General features: G+C 46.1%; 1 long non-coding RNA gene and 1 pseudogene across 1 annotated transcript; both read left to right on the forward strand.

The window, feature by feature from the left end:
• The first annotated feature begins 5,270 nt into the window (after positions 1-5,270).
• On the forward strand, positions 5,271-6,627 carry LOC139026038 (uncharacterized). Its single transcript, XR_011477745.1, has 3 exons — positions 5,271-5,410; positions 6,092-6,254; positions 6,529-6,627. It is a non-coding gene; the product is annotated as an uncharacterized lncRNA (long non-coding RNA).
• Positions 6,628-6,875: 248 nt separating this feature from the next.
• LOC112076462 (laminin subunit alpha-5-like) overlaps positions 6,876-8,401 on the forward strand; it is a 17,732-nt pseudogene continuing 16,206 nt past the window's right edge.

The raw sequence follows: 8,401 nt of genomic DNA on the forward strand, positions 1-8,401 counted from the left end.
GTATCTAATTGTTTGTAGAGATGAATTAAAGGAAAATGATTGCATTCTTTCTGTTTGCTTTATGAAACTACTTATGCAGTTGTAGTTGTATACAGTCGCAAATGTATATTATCCTCTCTTGACAAGTAAAGTTGACAGATTTTCCTTTTCACAACACCTTGTATTCACTATTGAACCACTCCACATTATACTGTTATTTGATTGGAATTTAATTAAATTAATTTCCTCGGCATCTATACATCACGTCCTGTCTCAGTCTCTACTCTCTGCTCTCTTCTCTTCGATCTCTTTTCATCATCCTCAGAATCTTCTCTCTTAAACTTCTTCTCTCTTCTCCCCATCGCCTTGTCTCTCTCTCTTCCTTCCGTCCCCTCTCCCTCTCCTCCCGATTATCTCAAAGGGGGTCTCTCGTCTTCTCTCGCTCGGGGTTCTCAGAATCTCATCATCAAGAGGTAACTCTCAGTCTTCCATCTGCTTCTCTCTCAAGTTCTCTCTCTGCGTCGTCGATGCTGCGCATTTCTCTCTCTTCTCGTCTCTCTCTCTCCTCCCCTTCTTCTCTCTCCTGCTTCTCCCTCTTCCTCCCCTTCTTCTGCTCCTCCTCTCTCCTCTCGCCTCTCTCTCTCCTCTCCCTCTCTCTCTCTCTCGCTCCCCCAGGGCTCAGAAGCAGTCCAAACAGATTGTGTTTGGCCCCAGCTGCAAAGGAACCTAACCTTTGTGCAATGGTGCCCAGAATAACTTTGTAGAACCATTCGTTCTTTAACCCTGGCATGGACGCGTTGATCATCGAAGTGAGGGCATTACTTGCTGGTGAGAAGCCTATCTTTAGCCTATATATTGAATACAGTTACTATTGTTGTTGGGGTTACTATGTGGTTGTTTGTTGTGTAACATCCATGTCTCGCTCCTATGTGGACAATGTGTTGTTGTGTAAGCATCCATCATCCTCTAATTGGACAATGTGTTGTTGTTGTGTAGACATCCATCGTCCTCCTATTGGACATGTGTTTGTTGTTGTGTAACATCCATGCGTCCTCCCTATTGGGACAAGTGTGTTGTTGTTGTGTAACATCATCGTCCTCCTATTGGACATGTGGTGTTGTGTGTTGGTAACATCCCATCGTCCTTCCTATTGGACAATGTGGTTGTTTTGTTGTGGTAGCATCCATCGTCTCCCTCTTGACCATGTGTTGTTTGGTGTAACATCATCGTCTCCCTATTGGACAATGTGTTGGTGTGTAATCCATCGTCCTCCCTATTGGACAAATGTGGTTGTTGTTGTGTAAAAGCATCGTCGCTCCCTATTGGACAATGGTGTTTGTTGTTGGTTGTAACATCCATCGTGCCTCGCTATTGGAGCTGTCTTGTTTGTTGTGTAACATCCATCGTCCCTCCTATTGGGACAATGTGTTTGCTGGTGTAACATCCATGTCCTCCTATTGGACAATGTGTTTGTTGTTGTGTAACATCCATCGTCCTCCCTATTGGACACGTGTTGTTGTTGTGTAACATCGCAATCGTCGCTCCCTATTGACAATGTGTTGTTTGTTGTGTCATCCATCGTCCTCCCTATTTGACAAAAATGTGTTTGTTGTTGTGTAACATCCATCGTCCTCCTATTGGACAATGTGTGTTGTTGTGTAACATTCCATTGGTCTTCGCTATTGGACAATGTGTTGTTGGTTGGTGTAACATCCATGCGTCTCGCCTATTTTGGACAGCGGTGTTGGTTGTTGTGTACCATCCATCGTCCTCGCCTATTGGAAATGTGTTGTTTGTTGTGTAACATCCATCGTCCTCACTCATTGGACAATGTGTTGTTGTTGTGGTAGACATCCATCGTCCTCCTATTGGACAGGCGTGTTGGTTGTTGTGTAACATCCATCGTCCCTCGCTATTGGACCACCGGTGTTGGGGGTTTTGTTGTGTAACTCCATCGTGCCTCGCTATTGGAGCAACGTGTGTGTTGTTGTGTATACATCCATCGTGCCTCCTATTGGGACAACGTGTTGTTGTTGTGTAACATCCATCGTCCTCGCCTATTGGACAATGTGTTCGCTCTCTTCGTTGTGTACATCGCATTCGTCCTCCTATTGACAACGTGTTGGGTTGTTGTGTAACTCTCGTGCCTCCCCTATTGGAGCAACGTGTGTGTTGGTTGTGTACTCCATCGTCCTCGCTACTTGGCATGTGTTTGTTGTTGTGTAACATCCATGCAGTCGCTCCTATTGGACAATGGTGTTTGTTGTGTGTAACAATCCATCGTCCTCCCTATTGGACACCGGTGTTTGTTTGTTGTGTAACATCATCGTGCCTCCGCGCTATTGGAGCAACCGTGTTTTGTTGTTGTGTAACATCCATCGTCCTCCCTATTGGACAAGTGTTTGTTAGTGTAACATCCATCGTCTCCCTATTGGAGCAATTGTGTTGGTTGTTGCTGTAACAATCGCATATCCGTCCCTATTGGAGCAATGTGTTGTTGTTGTGTAACATCCATCGTCCTTCGCCTATTGGACAATGTGGTTGTTGTGTGAACATCCATCTCCTCCCTATTGGACAAATGTGTTGTGTTGGAACATCCATCGTCCTCCCTATTGGACGAGTGCTTGTTGTTGTCGTAACACATCGGCTTCTATTGAGCAGTGTTGTGTGTGCCTCACGTCCTCGCTATTTGGGACAATGTGTTGTTCAGTGGTACATCCATCGTGCCTCCTCTATGGACAATGTGTGGTTGTTGTGTAACAATTCCATGCGTCCTCCTATTGCGACAATGTGTTGTGTTTGTGTAACATCCTCGTCCTCTGCCTATTGACAATGTTGTTGTTGTTGTGTAACAATCTCATCGTCCTCCGCTATTGGACAATGTGTTGTGGAATCCATCTCTATGCTGTTTTGTAACATTCCCAGCGTCCTCCCTATTGGACAAATGTGTGGGTTGTTGTGTAACATCATCGTCCTCGCTGCTATTGGACAAATGTGGTTTGTTGTTGTGTAAACATCCATCGTCCGTCCTATTGGAGCCGTGGTTGTTGTTGTGTAACATCCATCGTCCTCTATTGGCACAATGTGGTGTTTGTTTGAATGATCCATCGTTCCTCCGCTATTGGACAAGTGTTGTTGGTTGCCGCGTTAACATCCATTCGTCCTCCCTATTGGACAAATGTGTTTTGTTGTGTTAACAATCCATCGTGCCTCCTATTGGACAATGTGTTGTTGTTGTGTAACATCCATCGTCCTCGCCTAGTGGACCAATGTGTTGGTTGTGTGTTGTAACATCCATCCGCCTGCCCTATGTGAAAGCATGTTTGGTTGTGTGTAACATCCATCGTCCTCCGCTTATTGGACAATGTGTTGTTGTGTAACATCCATCGTCCTCCCCTATTGGGACTGTTGTTTGAACTGCTCCCATGGATGTGTTTGTTGGTGTAACATCCATCGTCTGTCCCTATTGGACAATTCGTGTGTGTCATGTTCTGACGTGTTTGGGTGAACATCCATCGTCCTCCCTGAATTGGACAATGTGTTTGTTGCTTAAGTAACATCCATCGTCCTCGCTAATTGGACAAGTGTTGTTGTGGTGTAAACATGCCATCGTCCTCCCTATTGACGAATTGTTGTGTTGTTAAATCATCGTCCTCCCTATACTGTGTGTTGTTTACATATTGTCCATGAAAAACTGTGTTGTTGTGTAACATCCATCGGTCCTTCCTATTTGGACAATGTGTTGTTGTTGTGTAACATCCATCGTCCCTCCGGACATGTTGTTACCTTCCCGTCTCTGGACCAATGTTGTGTTTGTTGTGTACACAATCCACTCGTGCCCTCCCTAGTTGGGACAATGTGTTGTTGTTGTGTAACATCCATCGTCCTCCCTATTGACAATTTGGTGTTTGTTGTGTAACATCCATCGTCCTCCTAGCATGGTTCTTAAATCATCGTCCTGGACAATGTGGTGTTGTTGATCCTTGTCCATTGACAATTTATGGGAGTGTAACGGACTCCGTCACTCGTTGCTTCTGGCTGATTGGGATGTTTAAGACACTGTGCTGCCAGGCGTATACATGCTGTTGGAGTTGTTTAAAGGATCTGGTGTCCTGCCCAGTGCCAACAATGCTATATGGGTGTTTAAAACAAACTGCGTGTCTCCCATGGTATAGATTGATGTGAGTTACACTGGTTTGCATGCTAACGAATGTGCATTTGCTGGGAGTGTGTTTTTCAAAGGACTACTGGTGCTCCATGCTGCCAGTGCCTAATTACAATGACTTGTGATTATTGGAGTGTGTTTAAAGGACTACTGGTGCTCCTGCCCAGTGCCTAATACAATGACTTGTGATTTATTGGGAGTGTGTTTTTAAGACTAGCCTGGTTGCTCGCTGCCAGGTGGGCCTAATACAGATTGACTTGTGATTGAGTGGGAGTGTGGTTTTTAAAGACTACCCTGGTGCTCCTGCCCAGTGCCTACTATGAAGCTCCCGGATTCCTCCAGAATCAAGTGACTGAGCCGATGCTCCTAAGCCGTGCACCGGACAACCAGCGCAGCAAGTAAGTCTCTTCAACCTCCTCGCTCTTCGCACTCTTCTTCCTTCTCCTCGCTCTACCCTCCTCCTCTACCACTTCTTCTTCCTCTTCCTCCCTGTTCCTCCTCTACCCTCTCAGGCCCTCCCCCTTTTTCACCCCTCCTCCTCTCCCTCCCGTCCTCCTCTTCGCTCTCGTCCTCTCCACTCTCTTCCTCTCCCTCCTCTTCCGCGCTCCTCCTCTCACTTGCTCATGCCTCCTTACCCTCCTCCTCTTCGCACCTCTTCTCTTCCTCCTCTATACCCTCGCTCCTTTCCACCTCTTCTTCCTCTCCTCCGTCTACCCTCTCCCCGTCCACGGCTCCTCTTCCTCTTCCTCCTTTACCCTCCTCCCTCTGTCCACGCTCCTCTTCCTCTTCCTCCTCTTACCCTCCTCCTCTTCCGCTCTTTTCTTTCACCTCCTCCTCCTCTTCTACTTCTTCCACCTCCCTTCCTCTCATTTCTCCTCTCCTCTGTCCACCTCCTCCTCTTCATCTTCTTCGCTCCTCTTCAATTCACGCACCCGCCCCACCCCCCCGCTTTGTCATCTTTTGTGTGTTGGCATTGGATGTTAATTCACCAAACCCCTTGAACGTCATATTTTTCGGTACAATCTGTTTTCTAAAGGTCAGTATCTCTGTTAATATATAGTTTACAGCACTAGACTAGACTTGAACTTGTCTCTCTGTGTCTCTCCCGTGATAGCTGTTTGCTCTACAAGTATCTGTCTCTGGACGGGTTCCCATCCTCTCTGGTAACGATGCAGCTGCAGGTTCGACAACCACCTGCCCAGACCCTGCCACCAGGAGAGGATCACCCCTCGCCAACCTGACATGGCCGTCTGCAGTGGCAGCAATGTGAGTAGAGAAGGAGAGTGGTGGTGGTGTGTGTGGTGTGTGTGTGTGTTGTGTGTGTGTGTGTGGTGTGTGTGTGTGTGTGTGTGTGTGTGTGTGTGTGTGTGTGTGTTGGTGGTGGTGTGTGTGTGTGTGTGTGGTGTGTGTGTGGTGTGTGTGATGGTGTGTGTGTTGGTGTGTGTGATGGTAAGATGAGTAACTTTATAACTTGAAATGTAATGACTTAAACACTGGACTGTAATAGGGTCTCTCCTCTACCAGCTACATGTCCAGAAGCATAGCTGGGTTAACACTGACTGTAATAGAGTCTCTCTCTCTACAAGCTACATGTCCAGAAGCATAGCCGGTTAACACTGACTGGAATAGAGTCTCTCCTCTACCAGCTACATGTCCAGAAGCATAGCCGGGTTAACACTGACTGGAATAGAGTCTCTCCTCTACCAGCTACATGTCCAGAAGCATAGCTGGGTTACACTGACTGGAATAGAGTCTCTCCTCTACCAGCTACATGTCCAGAAGCATAGCCGGGTTAACACTGACTGTAATAGGGTCTCTCCTCTACCAGCTACATGTCCAGAAGCATAGCCGGGTTAACACTGACTGTAAAGGGTCTCCTCTACAAGCTACATGTCCAGAAGCATAGCTGGGTTAACACTGACTGTAATAGAGTCTCTCCTCTACCAGCTACATGTCCAGATGCGTAGCGGGTGCCGCGTCCTGGGGACTATGTTCTGGTGGTAGAATACGCCAGTGAGGAGGAGCACCACAGACCATTCTCTGTGTCCGTCAACACACCTGGCGGAAGGATACACCAGCACCACGTCACACTGCTGCACTGCAAATAGGTGTGTGTGTGTGTGTGCGTGTGTGTGTGTGTGTGTGTGTGTGTGTGTGGTGTGTGTGTGTGTGTGTGTGTGTGTGTGTGTGTGTGTGTGTGTGTGTGTGTGTGTGTGTGTGTGTGTGGTGTGTGTGTGTGTGTGTGTGTGTGTGTTTTGTTTACAGCTGTTGCTGTCAACAAAGGAAGCAGGCTTCCATTGGTGTTTCATGAATGGATGTTATCTCTCTCTCAATGTGTAGCTTGACCAATCATTCATCTCTCTCATTCTTTCATCTGTGTGTAGTTTCCTGTGTCGGGTGGTAACCATCGATGAGATGAATCGCGTGGCTGTCTTTACTCTCCCTACTGATGCTGAGGTCCAACTGATCGCTGACAGAGCAGCTTCTTCCTGGTAATACTGTGTGTATATACATGTTAGTTATTTAGCAGACATCTTTTATCCAGACTGATTTACAGGAGCAATTAAGGTTAAGTGCCTTGCTCAAGAGCACATTGACAGGTTTTTCAACTAGTCAGCTTCTGGGATTCGAACCAACGACCTTTTCGGTTACTGGCTCAACACTCTTAACCGCTAGGCTTCTGCCGCTTTATCAACATGATGGGTTAAACACAGACAGCAGATGGTCAGCAATGCTTGGAGCAGCAGATGGTCAGCAATGCTTGGAGAAGCAGATGGTCAGCAATGCTTAGAGCAGCAGATGGTCAGCAATGCTTAGAGCAGCAGATGGTCAGCAATGCTTAGAGCAGCAGATGGTCAGCAATGCTTGGAGCAGCAGATGGTCAGCAATGCTTGAAGCAGCAGATGGTCAGCAATGCTTGGTTTTTAAATCATCTCTCTTTTCTCCTGAAGTATGCCTACATTCACTTACCTTCATGGATTTGAAAATATATTATTGATGTGGAAACTCCCTTTAGCCTATGCCTACACCAAAGCAATGCTTTTAAACTAGTGGGGAGAAGTGAACAGGTGCACACTTCAGGAGGAAGGAGAGATTATTGGGACGCAGCCATTGTTTGACCTTCAAATCATGTTTCAAAGGGTGATCTTTATTGGTAGAGGCACAAGACAAGGCTGTCACCTCTCTCCCTTTGTATTTGCGTCGGTTGAAGGTTCTCTGCAGAYGTTTTTATCTCAATATCGAATCGTTTCTTGGTAGCAATTAATTGTTTTCAATTAAAATGGTAAAAAAAATATATATTTTTAAAATTGCTTCTTAGCAAAGGGAAATTTCTCAAGCAAGAATCTTACTAGGACTGTCTCGGAGTGGTCTGGGTGGGGAGAGGAAAACTGAAAATTTGCTGTTATTGACAAAGAGGTTTGGAACTTTCTTTCTTATTGGTCCATTAACTAATTTAGCACATGGTGATGTCACCATGGAAGGCCAAAACTCCAACCCACCAAAACAGGCTCTTATACTAAAAGGGCATTTTCGCAGTATTATTCCAACCTCATAGTGTGGAAATATGTATAAAACACAGGAAAATCACATTTTTGAGTGCACTGGGCCTTTAAAGGAACCTTTGTTGATCTTTCCTCCAGCACAAAGTGTACCTGCTTCCCGGATGTTTAGGATCCATACGGAGATATAATACAAGGTGAATACATTTGTGATCTTGTGTTTTCCAGCACAAAGTGTACCTGGTTCCCCGGGAGAAGTTCACTATGGAATACCTGGTGCCTAAGGTCCACTGTATCTCACCTGACAGGTAACCAGACACCTAGGTGATAGAAAGGTGCCTGGTCTGGTTACCTGTCAGGTGAGATACAGTGGATCTACAGTAAGTCTAGGTGATAGTAAAGGTGTGTGGTCTGGTTACCTGTCAGGTGAGATACAGTGATCCTACAGTAATTCTAGGTATAGTGACGGTGCCTGGTCTTGGTTACCTGTCGGGTGAGATACAGTGGATCTACAGTAAGTCTAGGTGATGTAAAGGTGCTGGTCTGGTACCTGTCAGGTGAGATACAGTGGAATCTACAGTAAGTCTAGGTGATAGTAAAGGTGCCTGGTCTGGTTACCTGTCAGGTGAGATACAGGTGTACCTACACAGTATACCTACAGTAATCTAGGTGATAGTAAAGGTGTCTGGTCTGGTTACCTGTCAGGTGAGATACAGGTGTACCTACAGTATCCTACAGTAAGTCTAGGTGATAGTAA

This window comes from Salvelinus sp. IW2-2015, unplaced genomic scaffold (genome assembly GCF_002910315.2).
Source record: "Salvelinus sp. IW2-2015 unplaced genomic scaffold, ASM291031v2 Un_scaffold3765, whole genome shotgun sequence".
Classification (NCBI taxonomy): Eukaryota; Metazoa; Chordata; class Actinopteri; order Salmoniformes; family Salmonidae; genus Salvelinus; species Salvelinus sp. IW2-2015.